Source organism: Rhinolophus sinicus, linkage group LG09, assembly GCF_036562045.2.
Source record: "Rhinolophus sinicus isolate RSC01 linkage group LG09, ASM3656204v1, whole genome shotgun sequence".
In the NCBI taxonomy this organism is placed as follows: domain Eukaryota; kingdom Metazoa; phylum Chordata; class Mammalia; order Chiroptera; family Rhinolophidae; genus Rhinolophus; species Rhinolophus sinicus.
This window is the reverse complement of record NC_133758.1, coordinates 10,884,392-10,903,428: the sequence shown is the minus strand read 5'-3', so window position 1 is coordinate 10,903,428 and position 19,037 is coordinate 10,884,392. Positions and strand designations below refer to the sequence as shown.

General features: G+C 41.4%; 1 long non-coding RNA gene across 1 annotated transcript in view; it reads right to left on the bottom strand.

Annotated features, from left to right (window-relative positions):
- Positions 1–11,622, bottom strand: part of LOC109446175 (uncharacterized) — a 246,233-nt gene extending 234,611 nt beyond the window's left edge. Inside the window, exon 1 of the long non-coding RNA XR_012498722.1 lies at positions 11,415–11,622. This is a non-coding gene — a long non-coding RNA (uncharacterized LOC109446175). The remainder of the gene's footprint in view (positions 1–11,414) is intronic.
- Positions 11,623–19,037: the final 7,415 nt, after the last annotated feature.

Here is a 19,037-nt window from a genome sequence, read left to right as displayed (position 1 = left end):
CTCTGAAGGAAGGTGTACATGACAATAAGCTAGAGCTGGAGATGCTCAGATGGCTGGAGAGTGTAGGACACAAAGAGCAATTGGAGTTGCGGATTGCCCCTTTACGTTGAAGCAAATTCAGCCTGAAATTGCTGGTCTCGCCAGCAAAACATTCATCCATCGCATATAAGGGGAAAAGCATTGGTCCAAAAATCAAGAGTTCTAGGTTCCAGTCCCAGCTCAGCCACTAAATAATTGTGTGCTCTTAAGCAAGTTTATTCACCTTTCTGGCCTGAGTTAGGACTCAATGATCCTTGCCAGCCTCAACATTTTCCTAGTACTTGCCTGTTTAGAGTAAACCAACCTATTTCACATTATTCAAGGAGACATTTGTCCACATCAAGGCTCACCATCTCTCTCAGAGGAGAATTCAGGGAAGGTATTAAGAGCTATACAACCTGCCTGCAAAGACTTGATAATCAAACCCATAGATGGGATGCTCCTCACCCACAGGGAAGTCAGAACTAACCTGTACACTGCTAAGTATAAAGAACCCAAGGCTCCCTTCTTCTAAAATTCAATGCATGTGTTTCAGTCCTTACCTGGATGGACCACCAGGCAGCAGTTTATCACTGACATCCTCCTCCTCCTTTAAATTGTTTCTGTCTCACCACACTCCCGATTTGTCTGCTCCCTCTCGGTCTCACTCCTCCCTCCCCACTTGAGGCTCCTTCACGGCCAGTCTTCCTGTGTGCATAAGTGCTCCCCACCCTTTCCATCCTGGCTTCTCTTTTGTTCTCACTCTGCACACTTTCTGAGTGACTGCATCCACGCTTTGGCCTCAGTTACCACCGTATGCTGACAATGCCCAAGTCAGCATCTACAGTAGGAGCTCTCAATCCAGAACTTTACACTCGCATCACTAGCCTTCTGGACATCTCCACTTGAAGGTCCCACAAACATTGCAAACCCAGCATGTTCAAACTCAAGTCCAGAGACTTCACCATAAACACTTCTGCTGCTCTGATGTTTGCCGCAAACACTTCCACCATATAACTAATTGGCGTTAAGGCAATTTTGCCATAAAAGATAAAATAACGGCCCGACATGTTGGCTTACATTTGGCAGACTTACAGTTTTTCGTCAGTCTGGTTTCCTTTCCCCACTGTACTCCTTTCTTGCAGTACTCCCCTTTTCATGTTATGTAAATCTTAGCCGTCATAATGGTCTATACAGCGACGAGTAGACATGGTGGCCTTAACATAGTGGGTGATCATCACTACGTATAAAGCCAGACTGCACACGGTACTAGGAAATGACCACATAGCAGTTTGCAAGTCCATCATGAGCATCGTCACCCCTCCCACCCACCAAATCCCCAAGTGTCCCAAACTATGGCAAATAGAAGAGGCGGCTACTGATTCACGAGTCTTCAAGAGCATTGATTATAAGTTTTGTCAGTTGGAAATTGATACCTCTCTTAATGAAGGAGGAAATTTTAGGGGGAAAAAAAGTGCAATGCCAAACGAGGAGACAAACCAACAAGCAAAAAAAAAAAAAAAAAGAAACAAAAGTGTAATACTATGAAAAACTGCTAAGATGATGTGTTTTCATTTTTGCAACAGTCTTTTTATTAATCTTTCCATATTCTGTTATGTCCTCTTTAATGTCCCTCTTTTGTTTTCCATTCTTTTATCTTTTATAGCCAATTAGTTATGCAGCTAAAATGCCGGAAGCACATTTGCTTGTGGCAAAAATGTTTACTGTGAAACTACCTAGAAACTATGGTTCAAACTTGAACTCATTTTGGCCCCTCCCCCCACACACACACACCAACTCCTCCTCCAATATGCTATTTGTTGAAATGACAGAATTACTATTAAATTCCAAACCAAATAATTCACATTATCTTTTACTTCTCCCTCTCTCTCATGCCTATTTCCCATCAGTTATAATCATGTTGATTTGCTTTAGGGAAACTGGAGGAAAATCCCCAGGTTAGGCCGGTGCTCCTGAGAAGAAGCTTTATGATGCTCTGCTCATCCAAGAGGCCATTGATAAGCTTAACAGTGCATCAAAGGAAATGTTTTATCGGCAGTATTACCTGTGAACTGGGAAAAAGAATTTGAATATTCAGATGATTGACAATCACTGGTAATAAATGTTTGGGAATGATGTAGTAACCTGGTGTCGCGTATGCTCTTTAAAGTCTGCTTTTGAAGCACTTGGATTGTATTTCTTGTAAAAGTGTGTATTTAACATTGGCAAATGTGACCAGTTACTTCTAGAAGCCTCAGGAACAACATCTGTTGTTAATGGTAAGGCATCAGTTGCCATGCCCCAGAGCCCTGATAAGTAGCAAGGAGGCAGTCAGCTGGAGTTTGCCGGGAAGGGCTGGTTGAGACAGTCGCTGTCTCCTTTTCCAAACCATGTTGGAGGCTGACTCAGATTTTCAGGGCCCCTTGAAACTCAAACCCTTGGCTCACTCACTTCAAGCTGGAAGTTCCCTCATCCTACCCTCCAAGCTCCTGCTTCCCAGACTACTTGGAGCAATGAAGCCATATAGGGAGTGATGGCAATAAAATTCATGAAACACTGTGGACTAGTGAATCATCTTTGCTGTGACTGAAACCTCTTAAAGGGTGGAATAGATTGAACTGTGTCCCCAAAAGATTTGTTCGAGTCCTAACCCATGGTACCTATGAATGTGACCTTATTTGGAAAAGGGGGTTCACAGATGTAATCAAGTTCAGATGATGTCATACTGGAGTAGAGTGTGTCCTAGTCAATGACTGGTGTCCTTGTAAGAAGAGAGAAATGTGGATACAGAGACACAGGGAAGAATGCCAAGTGAAGACAGAGGCAGAGATTCGAGTGATGTGTCTACAAGTTAAGGACCACCAAGGTTTGCCAGAAACTACCAGAAGCTAAGAGGGAAACATGGAACAGATTCTTCCTTAAAACCTCAGAGGAAGCCTTCGTTTTGGACTTCTGGCCTCTAGAACTGTGAGAAAATACATTTCTGTTGTTTTAAGCCACCCAGTTTGTGGCGTTTTGTTATAGCAGCCCTAGGAAACAAAAACAATGGAAAATCCCGGGATGGGATAGAAACAGGAGCCAAACGGGAGGCAGGCCTCCAAAACCTCCAGCACAGATTTAAATGGCAGCCTAACCAATACACTATATCCTAAATGGCTCTGAGGTTCAACCAGTTCTCCCGACTAGGCCTTCATGCCATCTTGGCTGGATTTCCTAAAGTCTCCTAATTGATCTACCTACTCCAGTCTTACACCAAGGGTTAGGGGAAACCCTCACAGTAATAGTCAAATTTCATGAGAACTACGTCCGGGAAACTGTCTGAAGCAGCTCACATTGTATGTAAAAGTACAAGCAGAATCCCAATGAAGACCCTATTCCTCCTTTAACTTCATTTCCACACCAGTCCTCTGTGACGAGTAATACTGTAACTACTTGGAGCCATGTGGGGCATGGGAAGACTGCAGCCCAGGGAAGTGCAGTAATTGGCCTAAGGTCTCCCAGCTAGAATTTCAGCTCCGGCTGGGCTAACTGTTACTCTTGATTGTGATACTACTGGATTGCAGAGCGGGTTGGGGGACCACAGTCCAGGGCTTGAAGGAGCAAGCAGAGGCCTAAAAAGAGATGGAACACCCATCTTGAACAGTTTTTTCAAACCGGGAAGAGGCACCATTCTTATTTCTCAATGGAGACGCTGAAATCTGAGATTTGCCTCTCATCCTGGTGTGAGTCAGAACTTGGACCAGAAACTCCACTTTCTCACATGTTCTCTCCATCTACCAACCACTACTTGTTCCTTCTTCGGGCCCCCTCCAGCCTGGGCTGTGAGTAGAGCCTGAAGGATCCCAGGGCCCCAGCCAGCTGCTGACAAGCCTCCAGGGGTGAACCCAGCTCTCTCACTCAGCCAGCGTGTTATCAGTACCTTTCCCAAGAGTGCAGTGAGAGTTAATGTTTATAAAATGCTCTGAAAGCCTCTGATAAAAGGCATCAAATGGCATTAATAGAACCCTTTCTGCAGGACCCATGTCTCACTGAGGGTTGATGGATATGCGTCCCTCTTGCACAAGTAGGTGGACTCTTCTTCAGATGAATTGAGCTCATTAATTAGGATACTGCCTGCAGTTATTGTGAAAGATGTGGTTATTACGGTAATTAGGACCCTGAGCCAACCCTCAGACTATCTCACTGTAAACATATGGGGGGAGGGGGAATGTCTCCTCAAACGCATTGTGCTCATAGTGGCTAAATTCAAGCCCATTATCTTGCACAGACAGGCAGCCGAGGCTCTAGAAAAATAAGGAGATGGCTGATTTCGACAGTGCTTTCTCAGACAATTGGCATTGGAAACACAATAGTGATGAATGCATGGCTTAATAGTGCTTCCCTATTTCCAGACATGAGCTCAATTCTGGGCCTGTAACACCCCTATACATCATTTCCACTCAACATCTAATAGACATTTTAAAGTGAAACCAAGCTTTACCCACTTGCCATCAAGGCACTAGTTCCATTAGCCGGAAAAGCTGCAGTACCTTTAAGGCAATCCTTCACAAAACTAGCCACACACTAGAGGCCTCTAGGGAACTTCTAAAAATACAGATGCCCGGGCCTCAGCCTCGGGAATTCTGATTTATTTGGTCTGGGGACCAGGCATCAGTACATCAGTATTTGTGTGTGTGTGTGTGTGTGTGTGTGTGTGTGTGTTGGTACCTTTCTTTCTTTCTTCCTTCCCTTCCTTCCTTCCTTCCTTCCTTCCTTCCTTCCTTCCTTCCTTCCTTCCTTCCTTCCTTTCTTTTTAATTAACAGACTTTATTTTTTTAGAGCAGTTTTAGGCTTCCAGAAAAACTGAACAGAGTTCGGAGAGTCTCCACATACCCACATACTACATAGACTATATGTCTTTTAAATACTCAGAGTGATTCAACTGTGCGGGCAGGGCTAAGAATTCAGCTTTAGTGCAATCATTACCTACACAGATGGAATTCAACAGTCTTTTAACAAATAATTCCTGGTCAAACCACAGACCAAACTCTTTCAGATTTTTCTCAATACTTTTCCCTAATGTAACATCCCACGCTTGAGAATGTGACTGGCATCCATTCAAATGAAGATAACTCTGTTCACCATCATGGTTTGTACCTTCAGACTGTATAACAAATGGCCTCAGCGGCTATTACAAGTCTTGGAGGGCTCTCTTCCTTGTTAACAGGAATCTACATAGATACAGTACAGGCAGTGGCAATCTAGAACTCTTTAGAATGGTTGATGACTTGTAGACCTTAAGCAAAATTAACATATTCCTTCTAAAAAGGAGTTATTTGTGTATTTTTTAACAATGGTAGTCATGCTGGAAAGATAATTAAGTAGAGTGAAGGCAGTGATCCTTTTGATAAAAAATAGAAAATATGAAGACATGTTTTACAGTACCCAAAAGGGAGCTACACAATTAACCAAGTCTTTTCATTCATTCATTCAACAAGTATCTATTGAACACTCACTATGTTTCTAGGTGCTATGGATAAACAATGAATCAAACAGGCAATAAAACTGCTCTTACAGAGTTTACTTTCTGGTGGCGTGTGTAAACAATAATATAAGTGGAGTCACTTCAAAATGGAGCCAGAGCTGCCAGGCCAGAGGAACTGCCTTGCACGTCTTATACCTCAAAACTTGGAATATTAAACACAGGGCAAAATAACCATTGGAATGGGCATAAGCCACCTTATTTCCCAAAGAACTGTTTGCAAAGATAACAAGAAAGTAGTTATGATGACTATTGGAATGAAAATGAAGACCATAGTTTAGAATTAACATCACTATGTTATATTCTCTGTACCAACAGAAATGCCTTCCTTCTACTGATGTAATTGTTCTTCCTTTCTCATAAATGCCCATTGCTTTTGTCTCCTATTTCGAACATTATGTGGGCTTCTGCCTGAATTAATGATTCCTGAATAGCTATTCTTATTGATCTCAATAAGCGCTTGTTTGCCTCTCACTTTGAAAGGCCTTTTTATTTTAGGTTAGCACATATTAGAATGTATACTCTTCCATTTATCCAAATACTGTTGAAATTGTCTAATTAACAACAGTTGGATATTTTTGGAAATGTGAAGTATTATGTAAATTCTACATGTTATTAATATTGGCATCAGTATGGTCTTTCATTGTACTGACATCAAGATACAAACAACTCTAAAATTAACTATGAAATACTCTTAATTGTTGAATTTTGACTTTATAGAAAGTCAATATGCTTTGATATTTGGTGTCTTGTAACAACTGAATTGCTGAAGTATAGATCATAAATCATATAAAGTATAGAAAAGCAACAAATTCAAGTTCATTCATAAGGTTAATAGCTTATGGGTATGTTGGGTCTATTTAAGTTGATAGACATATTTTAGAACCCTGTTAGGAGGAAATAGTACCTTTGTTCATTGAAGGGCACTGGTATCAATCAGTTAGCTTATGCTGCATAACAAACTTCCCTGGAATGAAGTACCTTCAAACAACTATCATTTTATTTAGCTCACAATTCTGTGAGTCAGCTGGGAGTTCCTTCTAGATAGGCTCAGCTGATCTCTGTTGGGCACTCTCATGTGCTATTGTCCACTGCTGAGGAGACTTCACTCCCATGACTAGTGGCTGGCAGACTGGTTGGTTTCGGGTCCTCCAGCTGGGATGGCTCCTCTCTTCTCCATGTGGACTCTCACCTGCTCTAATAGACTAGCCAGATTCTTTCACATGGTGGTCTCAGGGTTTCAAAAAAATAAAAATTAAAAAAAATGGGAGAGTAACTCCCAACGCTCAACCCATCTGAGGCTGTGTACCATTGACCAAAGCAACTCATGTGCTTAAGCCCAGAGTCCATGTGGGAGGGGACTACTGAAGGGCAGAGAAGAGAATCATTGTGGCCATTTATGCAAATAATCGACTCCAATGTCCCATTGCTAGGGTACCGGCTTTTACGTGAAAATCTCCCAGAAATTGCTATTTCATAAAAGAAGTTCCCCCTTTGGTTCCAGGCCCCATATCCACTCAGGTCTAGGTGTTCCCAGTGAATGCAGCCCAGGGAAGGAGGCACCTGGCTGCATCACTACCCTACATGCAGTTCTGGGCTCTGGAGGTGCACACTTCTGTCACCCCCTGGACTGTATGTACTAAGTTCCACTTCTGGGACTGTGCTTGCCTATCGCAAAGTGGCTTCATAAATTTCATGTATACCCTTAATCTCCATGAGGACCAAACTCCCACATCTTTAAGAGAAGAGAAATATGTTTGTGATACTGTTGTGAATACCTCTCTCAGGACTCAAACCCAAACTATCTTCCTCTTCCTTAGGCCAAAACTCTGATTGAATTATGTTAGAACCACTTATGGGTTCTAGAGAGTCGGAATTCATAGGAACCAGGGCAAGAAAGAGGCTCGGGAAAGAGAGAAGAATATCCTACGTCCTGAGCTGACTCAGCACAGAGCTCTTCCCTCAGAGACGAGAGCACATGGAATCAGGAGGAGAAAGCCAGAGAGTTTCTTCTAGCAGCTGCACCTCCTCATTTAGAGTTTGATAACATTTATTAAAACTTTTCTTCTGTCTGGGCATTGTATATATGAGCGTCTCCCTATACTGGTGCAGGAGGTCGTGTATCACGCGGTTAGGAGAGCAGACTTTCCTCAAGTCTACTTCCACCAATTACTACTTATTACCTGTGTAACCTTGAACAAGTTAGCCTATGTAAGCCTCAGTTTTTCCAGAGAAACAGACCGATAGGTATAAATATGGCTATGGATATAGATATTTTATATGTGTGCGTATGTGTGTGTGTGTGTGTGAGTGTGTGTGTGCATATATATATATATATATAGAGAGAGAGAGAGAGAGAGAGAAGGCAGTGCAGATTTTAAGGAACTGGCTCCTGCAATTGTGGGAGCTCACAAATCTGCAATCTGTAGCACAGGCTGCTGGTGAGAGTTCTGTTAAAAATGGATGTTGCGGTCTTCAGTCAGACCTCCACAGAGCAGCAGACTGGTCACTCAGGCAGGCGTTTTATGTTGTGCTCTTGAGAACAATTCCTTTTTCTTTGGGGGGGTGGTTCAGGACTTAGTCTTTGCTCTTAAGGCTTCAACTCACTGGGTGAGGTCCAAATTATGGACAATAAGCTACTCTACTCAAATGTGCTGATTTAAATGTTAATCACATCTAAACAAATACTTTTGCAGCAACACCTAGGCTAGTGTTTGAGCAAAGAACTGGGCACCATAGCTCTACCAAGTTGACACATAAGAGTAACTATCACACTGTCCATTAAAAGGAAGAAAAATAGGACATAAACCATAGAATTGCGATTCAACAAAGCAGACAAAGCAGTGAGAGTGGATCCTAGCATTCATCTCAGTGGTCATCATTCTTATCCATACCCCACAGACACAGTGAAGGTTGGTCATCCATGTACATTAGGGCTGTCTAGTTTGGAGAGCAGAAGGTTTGGTGGATTGTTTTATTCCTTATAAAACCAGGGCACAGCATGGGGGGGGGGGTTAGTTTTAAATTGATGTTTGTTTTCAAAAGAAAAGGAATTTAAAAAAGAGCTCTGATCCTTTAAGACTGAACTGTTGCTTTAGAGACCCATCACCTAGCAACAGGAAGATAATACCTTCTCTCCTCCAACAGGTAAACCTCTGGCTTATCTAATTGAAATTTCAGGCTTCCTGCCACACTCCTGAAAAACTATCACTTTAAAGGGATCAAACCGTACAAGCTAAACAAAGTCAGATTTGACTGTGCTACTTTTCAAATGGCAGACTAATGAGATTTTCATTGGGAGAAGAGATTTGAAGCTTTACATCTCATAATTTAAGTAGCTTTGTTCCACTGGCATTCAGTGAATATCACAAAAAGTGTCTGCACCAAAATTCCTTTGTTGACTCCTGTCTGGGGAACCAAGGGAAGTGTTAGAAGCAGAAACAAAGTATAAATTGTAAGAAAATAAAGAATTATCTAGACTTTTCACTAGGTTGAATTATCTCTTATTCTTTTCTCCCGATCCCCAGACCCTCCCGTCTCATAGTCATTACAAATTCTACTCCTACAATGACTGCTCGTTTTGCGCATTTTCATTCCACTAACACGGCGTTTCAGGGCTCCTAATTGATCTCCCTGACCAGACAAACTCTCCCCAATCTAATCTACTCTTTACACTGTTGGTCAGTTTACTCATTTTAAGACAGAGCCTTTCCTCATTCTACTTTTCTGCTCTAAAGTTTCATTAGCTACTATTGCTTTTTTTTTCAACAAAGTTCAAACTCCTTGGCCTGGCATTTAAGACTCTCTGTGATCTGACCTCAAATTTTCTTAGTTAACTTATTTCCATTCTTTATACCCAGCAATTCTTGCCAAACACAAAATTCTTGTCCTCCTTTTGCATGCCCTATGTCTTTTTGACTCCATACCTGTTTACATTAAAATCTCCTCAAATGCCCTCCCCTTGAAGTCTAGTAATTCATCTAGGCCCAGATCAAATGCCATTTCTTCCAAGAAGCCTTCCTTGATTTCCCACCTCCTAAGTTCTACACTCTCACCTTTCAGTTACATCTCTTGTGATATTTATCATACTTAGACATGTCAACAGGGCACAGTAGTTAAGAGCACAACTTTGGAGACAGAGATCTGGGTTTGAGCCACATGCCCAGTCTAGATGGGCAGCCACTACCACCTGCTACGTAGGACAGTGGGACCTGTGTTCCTGAAAAAGTTACAACTCCAGATATTTGTAAGAAAGAGCCAGATTTTTTTTAATATTGCAATTAAGATAAACAAGGTTGCAGGTCAAATAAAACAGTTTCTGGCTGAATTGGATTGGTACTTTGCAACTCTGACCCAGGTCAGCACAGTGGGGAGCTTGAGAAAAGTTCTTTCTTTTCCTTTCTTGGGAGTCTTTGCATTTTAAACAACTCTAGTTTTACTGTACGCAGAATGTATTTAACCCTGACTAAACTGATAAGATATAGTGCATTTACTTTGCATAATTCTTTAATTTTGAAGAGGAAATTTAAGATATTCCTCCCCCGCTCATAATTTTGCTCTGTCAACAATAATTGTCCTGAGCTGCGGCCACGCTGGTAAGAGCTGTTGAAGAGGGGTTGGCCATGATTAATTAAACCCTCTTTGCTGAGAGCAAATGGCAGAGCCCTCAATCACGCTTCACGTGTCTTTGGCCGCCTGAGGAGGAAGCTGTTGTCCTGAATTATAAAACGGCATTCCTCCCCATTTATTTTATTTTTGTTTTAAACTGTGGTAAAACATACACAATATTTACCATTTTAACTATTTTATGGCATTGAGTACGTTCACAGTGTTGTGCAAGCATCACCACTATCCATTTCCAAATCTTTTTCATCATCCCACACAGAAACCAGGCACCCATTAAACACTAGCCCCCCATTCCTCCCTCCCCCCAGTCCCTGGTGACCTCTATTCTACACTTCCTGTCTCTGTGAACTTGCCTAGTCTACATACCTGGTATAAGTGGAATGATACAATATTTGTCTGTCTATGTCTGGCCTATGTCACTAAGCAAAAGGTTTTCAAGGTCCATCCATGTTGGAGTGAACATCCCATTTTTATTTTGTTCCTCTCCCCATGTTTCCTTCACCCCTTTCCCTATTTTAGTGGTTACTATATACAAACATGATAACACTCTTCACTTAACACCACCTATGTACACATCATTCAGAGCTTTAATTCTCTTTGTCCAAATCTATGGTTTTCAGACGACCTGGACCTGAATCCCAGCACCACCATCAACTACTTGTACGGTTCTAGGAATGTTATTTAACCTTTCCATGCCTTAGACTCATCTGAAAACCCGGGATAGGAATAATTCATCTGTGTGCTAATATCCAGTGTTATATGTAACATCTGTATACATGAACACAGTGGCACCCGTTTATTCAAAAAACTTTTAGTAATTATATTTTCTTGAAACAATATGATTACTGAAAGTTCATTACACACACACACACACACACACACACACACATATGTATATGTATATATTTAAATAATTTATTAAAAGAAGTCCTTGTTAGTAAATACAGACTATTTGCTAAACAGGGACTGATCAGTGACCTTGGCCTCTTAGTGGTAAGAGACACTGCTGCCAGAGCCCACGCATGTCTCCCTGTGAGATACAGGGTGGCCCCATCCCCACTCTTCACAATGAAGTTTGGGAGCAGAGGACACAGTACACAGGATCACAGCGACATCTCTCATAGGGAACGTGACAGAAGTATGTAGAGGGAAAAGAGGAAAGAAGGAAGAGTGGGAGGAAGGGTAATAAAAGGAGGAATCCAATCCATGAATGGGGCCAGTCAACGTAGGGGCAGAAATCCTGACATACCTTTTATTAGCCCTGGAGAGCATCCATTAATCAGGAGAGGGGCAGACTCAGGGGTCTGCGGTTTTTGAAAGAGCTCAGTCGCATCAGTGAAGAGGATAAAAAATGGGCGGCAGGGATAGACCAGAAGGCAGGGACATTAGCCAAGAGTCGACTGGAATCTCCTGGTGAGCATCTAAACTGGGCTATGAGGATGTAGAATAAAAATAAACAGATGCAGTTCTTTTATTATCCCTCACAGTCTTTAAAGTCTTTCTATTTAACAGCTATTTAACGAACATTCAAGGTTCAGTGAAGCATTTCTTTAACACATGATGTATTTTAAAGCTTTTTGAAGCATTTTCACAAGCTTTATTATCTTGCTTCATCCCCAGAGTAACTATGTGGGGTAGTAAGTTCTATCACCCCCATTTTACAGATGAACAAACTGAGGTTCAGAGAGATGACCTCATTTTCCCCAAGGTTACACAGATAACAAGCTGCAAAGCCTAAGCTTAGACCCAAACTTTCTTACTCTGGTCCAGGTGACATCATAGCTCAAAACAATTTCCCTATTTATGCGTCTGCAGGAAATGAAATCTGCTTGGCAATGGGTTATTATGAGTCAGGGAAATGGAAAATTTCAAAGAAAGCCTGAACATTTACCAGACTGTAGAGATCTCGGAGTCATTGATCTAGACACAAATGTCCCAGCCAATGGGAAGGCATGCAGGACTGTTTCCAGTTTGTTGTTTAAATAAGCAGTGAGCCGGCTTATCCATGCAACTCTGGCACAGTTAATAAGGAGGATTTACCGGGTGCCTGACAGGATGCCTTTGCCTCCTTCCTGCTGCCAGGGTGAAGTCTGTAAAACCTCTTCGTTAGGGGGAAAGGCTAATCGACACAAGGATCCGTCTTGATCACCGAGGAAAACCAAAGAGCATCGGGTGGCCCATTTAGGCTTAATTGCTTCTAGTTTCCTCTGCCATCTGTGGGAGCTGGGAGGTGAGCTTTGTTCTGTCCATTCATACACACTAATTTTGTCTGGTGTCTCCATTCGCCTGCGTTCCAAACACAAGGGCCTTCAAACACGCAAAGTTACATCTTCCACCACTTGCTCAGTTGTCATTTGTTCCCAGACCTACAATGTCTTCCACGCTCCCTTAAGAGTTAAACTTGGCTGATCTGGCTACTGTATGTATGGGACTGGGTGTGCATTTGATCTCTGTACAAAGGGATTAGTCCTGCTGTAATAGTAATAACGTCCACTCAGAGAGCATGTTGGGCTGAGAGGCCTATTCAACCACAGGGATCTGATGCTGCTTTTCTAAAATCAGCCACTTGTCCCATCGAACTTTGTGAAAATGACAAATGGCCTCCAAGTGCAACCCCCACAATCACCTGGTAGGACGAACAGCCTTGAAGAAGATGATGTTGGCAATTTGTTTCCCGAACCCCCATGGGAGACGCTGCCCAAACCTCGAGTTTAGACCCATATGAGAGACCACCGACCGGATAAGCGGGGAAAGATTGGCTGGAGAAAAAGTAGAGTAGAACTGAAAAGCACCTTAGAAATCACCAAGAGTGTTTTTCAAGTTTATTGCTGCCAGTAGAACTCCTTTGACCAGATCAAATATCTGCTGACCTGCTGATGTGGCCTCAGTCTTCACATACCCGCCCCCTCTGCTGGTGGCCCCTGGCGTTCCCAAGGGACATTCTTTGAAAACCTGTCCTGCAGACCAACTTTCTCATCTTCTCAGATAAGAAAATAGAGATCTAGGGAAATCTATACATTTGGAAAAAATGAAGTTTTATATATATTTATTATTATTATTTTTTTAAGAAATGAAAGAAAATGGAGGTCTGGAGAGGCGAAGTCACCTCCTCAAAGGCTAAGATCAAGTGACAGGGACAGTGTGGTGTCCTAACAGGTCTCCTCAGCAGAGATGGGACTTCAAAGGAGGAAGAGGGATGGCATACTGGTTCCTCTTTTATCCTTTCGATGTTAGTGTTTTCCTCCTGCGTGGGAACCGACAGAAGATAGGTAGTTTGGGTGCCTCTCCAGTTTGTTCCTTTCTGACCCCCTGGTAGTGGGGATTAGCATCTTCTTTTTCTTTTTCTTTTTCTTTTTCTTTTTCTTTTTCTTTTTCTTTTTTGTCCTTGAATACTGGTTAACACTACTAGAGACCTTCCAAGGACACACAGAATCATCCACTCCAGAGCCTTCTCCTTTGTGAATCACAAAATCAATAGACATCCAGGGGACAGAGCCAGGCCTCTGGATGCCCCCTCACTGAGCACAGGGCCCCTCTCTGACTGTTCCATCTTCCATCAGGGATTTCTGCTTTTGCCGTGTGTCAAATAAATAGGCAAGCAGTGTGAACCTAAAATGTCAGCATCCAAGAAAACTGTAAGACCAACCTGCTTAACCAAGCATTTCTGGAAGGGAAGAGTCCTTTTGATGAATGTTTTCAGACTGTTTGCTCGCTATCCATCTATCACCACTCCTTGTTTGCCAACCCCTAGCAGATCATTTATATGTGCCCAGAATCCCAGGGTAATGGGCATGCTGTAAAAATAAATGGAATAAATAAATTAGGGCTGGAGCTTCTCAAATAAATCCAGTTGAATTAGATGTACCTCAAGTCACTCAGTCTTGAAGAGCAAAGTGGAGACTGGAATGGAATAAGAAATGGACTTTTTGTTCCGGGAAAAGCAAAAAGAGGGGAGAAACCTCACTCAACAGGCATGAAAAAACTCAGAAATAAAGGGAGTCCTATTTGCACAGTTAGTCATTGTTATATTTGAGGTAGTGCCTCCCAAATGCCTTTTTCCATAGCCTCAATTCACCTTATAATTTCTAGAAACTTCCATTGAGATTTGCATTCAGGTCTTTTCAAAAGTGGAATCAGTGACAGTTACTTGACAATTAATATAGATGCCCAAAGAGAAGGTAAGGTTGTTTCACCTCAAACAATTACCCCTCAGAAAGGAGGAAGTAGCTCAAATTTTCACATCCTTATTGTCTTTCCTAATATGGGATTCCTATACTTGGTTCTTCTTGGGTTAGATACATGAGATAGAAACACACACACACACACACACACACACACACACAGACACACACACGCTCGCATGCTCACACTTAGCCTCCCTTCCTTCTGCCAGAGCTGGGACTGGGGTGAGGTGGCTGAGGCCTCTCAGAGAGGGAGCCCCTCCCAGAGGCCAAACTTGCCTCACCCTCATCCAGGCCCTGCCCCGTCCCTCCTAAACACACACCACATACCACAACTAACTATAACAAAATAGAAGTGTGATCGTGTATTCAATTGAACAGACTATTGGGAACGCACAACATCTGGAGGTGGTCAAAGTGAGAGGGCCGGTGTAGACTTGACATTAGTGAATTCTGACTAACAAGCAAAGTTGCCAAGCCAGTGAGCTTGAGAATGAACATTTTGAGGAAGAGGAAATGACTTTATCGCAGGAAGACAGCTGAACAGGAACAGCTCATTAAAATGGGTTTGATGGGCAGGCAGGAGAAAGCAAACCATTCCCCAAAGCAACAGCAAGAATCTAAGGGCAGAAAGTGATGAGATCTGCAAAGAAGAGAGCCCCAACCACCCAGGTATTCCAAAACTGCCAGTGCCTCCAAAGCTGACACTCCTGAGTTATCGCAGCAGACAAGACGACGCACACACTCACTCATTCAACAAATTTTTACGGAGTGTCAGTCACTCCACTGGGTGCTGGGGAAGGCCATGGTGAGTGCAAAGCATGGCTGGGTCCCAGCCTCTCAGGAACAGACCCCAGGCAGTATCCACAGGATCTCCTGTCAGTGGTCCCCAGTTCAAAACCTCTTATAAGAGGTCTTTCCCCACTTAACCCCACATTCACTCATTCTGCTTCTCTTCAAAATGTACATATTCAGTCAATCCTTTTTTTTAAAAAAAAAGCAAAACCCCATTTGCCAGAATTATATAAATTGAAGTCATGCTGAAATTAATAGTGGTATTCATAAAAATAAAAACCACCAAATATCCTCCTTACAAAAGACTAGGGGAGCTGGGCTGAAATTTTAGGAGGTGCAACCATTTTATTTTGGAACTAATGTTACCTTTCTGATAGTTGGAGGATGGGGTAGATGAACGTGGGATAAAATCGGGACAATTTCTTGGTTGCCTGACATGAAGCTAGGAAGGAGATTTGATTTGTCCTAAATGGTGGGGGCAGGGGAAGGTAATTTAACAGGGAACTGAACTGTGCAGTGGGGACCATGTAATATAATAGAAATTCATAGGAGAGCCTGCAGTCCTTACGTAGCCTATATATTGAGCATATTTGAAAGAAAATATTACAACTATTGATTTCATTCCATGAAATTTATATTTCTATTAAAGTTATGTTCTATGAAATGAAGAAATTATTATTTATGTTTTGCATATGTTTATAAATTCCTTCATTTGCCTAATCCCCTAGCAGTGGTTCTCAAAGTACTGCTGGGGGGGGGGGGCAACAGGTCTTCCTCAGGGTTGTGCCCACCAATCCCAAAATGTTTTCTTAACTGCCTGAATGAGATTAACTCATTAATAACTGCCTACCTATGTTTTGCCAAGTTTGGTGGTTTTAAACTAAAATGAATGCTTTTTAGAGTTTAAGCATGGCTCCAAGTCAGTGTTTTACTAATTCAGTGTTTTACTACTAACACTGCAAGGCTCCTACTGCACATGGGCATATAGCACGAGTATGCAAATTGTTGAACTCCTACAATGTGGGGGAAAGACCCGGATTCATTATCAGGACTGCCTGGAATGATCATGTTTTTTAATTGTTGCTCTTCTAGCTTCTTAATAGCAAATTACTGTTAGTTCTGCTCATCATTATCAATTTAGTTTGTTGTGTGTTGTTTGTAACGTACTAATGAATATTTATGAATTTTTAGGCTATAATTTTCCAAAACAACTCTGGTATATATGCACTGTGCTCAAGTATGAATCATCCATACCCTTATTACTAAAGCAGATGTTACATATATCCCCCTATAATTTGCTAATGTGAGAACATTTCACTAGTAATGTGCGCAGTGCATGGAATTTCAGCATGCAAATCACTTACAATCCACCATCAAGGTAAATCTAACACAAGTACTGGGTTATTTTACATTTGCATGATGCTGTTTTAAAATAAAGAAGCAAACATATGAGCTAATGATTTAATCTCATGACATAAATAATAAGCACTTAATGCATTTTTTTGCCAGATTTTATCTGGAGAAAGTCAAAACTATGAATTATCATTCAGAATTAATATTCCCCAAACTGTGTTCTACCAAATGTTAATAGGTATTCTGCAAATAATGGATTCTTTACTCAGAAAAGTTGGGGGAAAGTGATATGTAATATGCTCCTCTTTTAGAGATTTGCAAGGCCCTTTAGTATATTGTAATAGTTGAATATATGTGTCAACTGGGAGAGGTCACAATACGCAGATATTTGGTCAAACACTAGTCTGGATATTGCTGTCAAGGTATTTATTAGATGAGATTAACAATTAAATCAGCAGACTTTGAGAAAAGTAGATTGTTCTCCATAAAGAGGGTGGGCCCATTCAATCAACTGACGATGTTAAGAGAAGATTGACCCACCCACCCCACCCCCGGAAGAGGAATTCTGCTCACATGCTGCCTTTGACTGAAGCTGCAACATCAACTCTTCTCTGGGTCTGCAGCCTACTGGCCTCCTCTGAAGATTTTGGACTTGCCAGCCTCTACAATTAATTATGTGAGCCAATTCCTTAACATAAATCTCTTTATAGATGATTATAGACAGATAGATGATGATAGATAGATAGATAGATAGATAGATAGATAGATAGATAGATAGACAGACAGATGATAGATACCTAGATTGACAGATACATAGACATATAGACAGATATAGATATGTATATGCTTGTACACTATGTATGATGTACTCATATGTATATACGATAGAAATGTATACATGGAATATATATATGTATATATGTGTATATATATATATATATACACACACTCTATGTACACATACACATATACACATACGTAGATCTCATGTATATACATACATACATGGGGGGCAGAGAATATACCTACACACAAACACACACACACAAACACACACACACACACCCTATTGGTTCTGTTTCTCTAGGGAACTAATACACATGATAAAGCACTGAAAAGTTCTACAATTTAAAATATTACCTGTTTAACTCAGTGCTTTCCCAGTTTATTTAATCACAAAACATTTTTCATATGAAACCCCTACTGATATCTCAAAATATAGCTTGGGAAATGCTTTCCTCAGATGTACTCATATGTATATACGCCTTACGGTGTCTCCCCAAAAACAAGACCTAGCCAGATCATCAGCTCTAATGTATCTTTTGGAGCAAAATTTAATATAAGACCCAGTATTATATTATATTATATTATATTATATTATATTATATTATATTATATTATATTATATTATATTATATTATATTATTATATTATATTATTATTATATTATAGACCCAGTCTTATATTATATTAAAATAAGACCGGGTCTTATGTTAATTTTTTTCTCCAAAAGATGCATTAGAACTGGTAGTCTGGCTAGGTCTTATTTTTGGGGAAACAGGGTAGACAGAGGTTGCCCTGTAGCCTATGTCAGCGAGATCAGACTCTAAAGTCCGTTTGATTCAGAAACTAAGCATAAGTATTGAAACCAAAGATTCCACGTGTCCTTTCTCTGCACATGACGTATGCAGAGGAAAATAGCCCCGTGTTATGCAAGCACAGTGAGCTGAAATGCCCACTGTGGGGCTCATCTCACACAGTGATGTCTGATGAAAATATGTTCCGGTGAAATGGAGCCATACTGTGCTTTTGTAAAACGCTCCTTTGTGGATATTCTTGGGGACTGGCGAGTCATACTGAAATATCATCCATTGCAGTGTCACATGGCACAAGGCAATGCCCGAATGGCAGGGAGCCGAACAAGGAAAGCCAACTCTGTCTCCTAAAAGCCCTCCTGCCTCCCTTGTCTTTTATTGTCCCTTCTTGAATGTCTTTCTACAAATGGTCCTCACTGGCCCCAATTTGTCCTCCAGATCTTATGCTAGAAGCCACTTCCTCCAGAAAGCCTTCTCTGACTGACTACATCCCTACCCTGAACCCACCAGGTCAGCTTGCCCTCTTCCCTGTTAAATGCATTCAAACACCACGTATCAATCTCTGCATTGGACATGAACATCGTTTAGTTATTAATGCCCGTCACCCCTACAAGAAAGACTGTGAGGCCCATGAGGACAGGGGACATTTTTGTCTTGCTGGTCTCAGCAGCCCAAGTACCTGGTGGTCAGTGGGAACGCTTAGTGATTGAAGGGGAACTTCCTTGTCTCTAATTGTCCTCATGATTCTAGAGAGATACTCTGATCTCTCTCTAAAGATCTTCACTTTTTCAACCTTAAAAAAAAAAATCTGTGCCAAGAATCCATGAAATGTTCACGTGTATGTATACACACACACACACACACACTTATACACATGCACACACACGTACTTCTATACATTCACTTACTCTTGCAAATAATAATAGTAAAAGCAATCACTTATGAAGC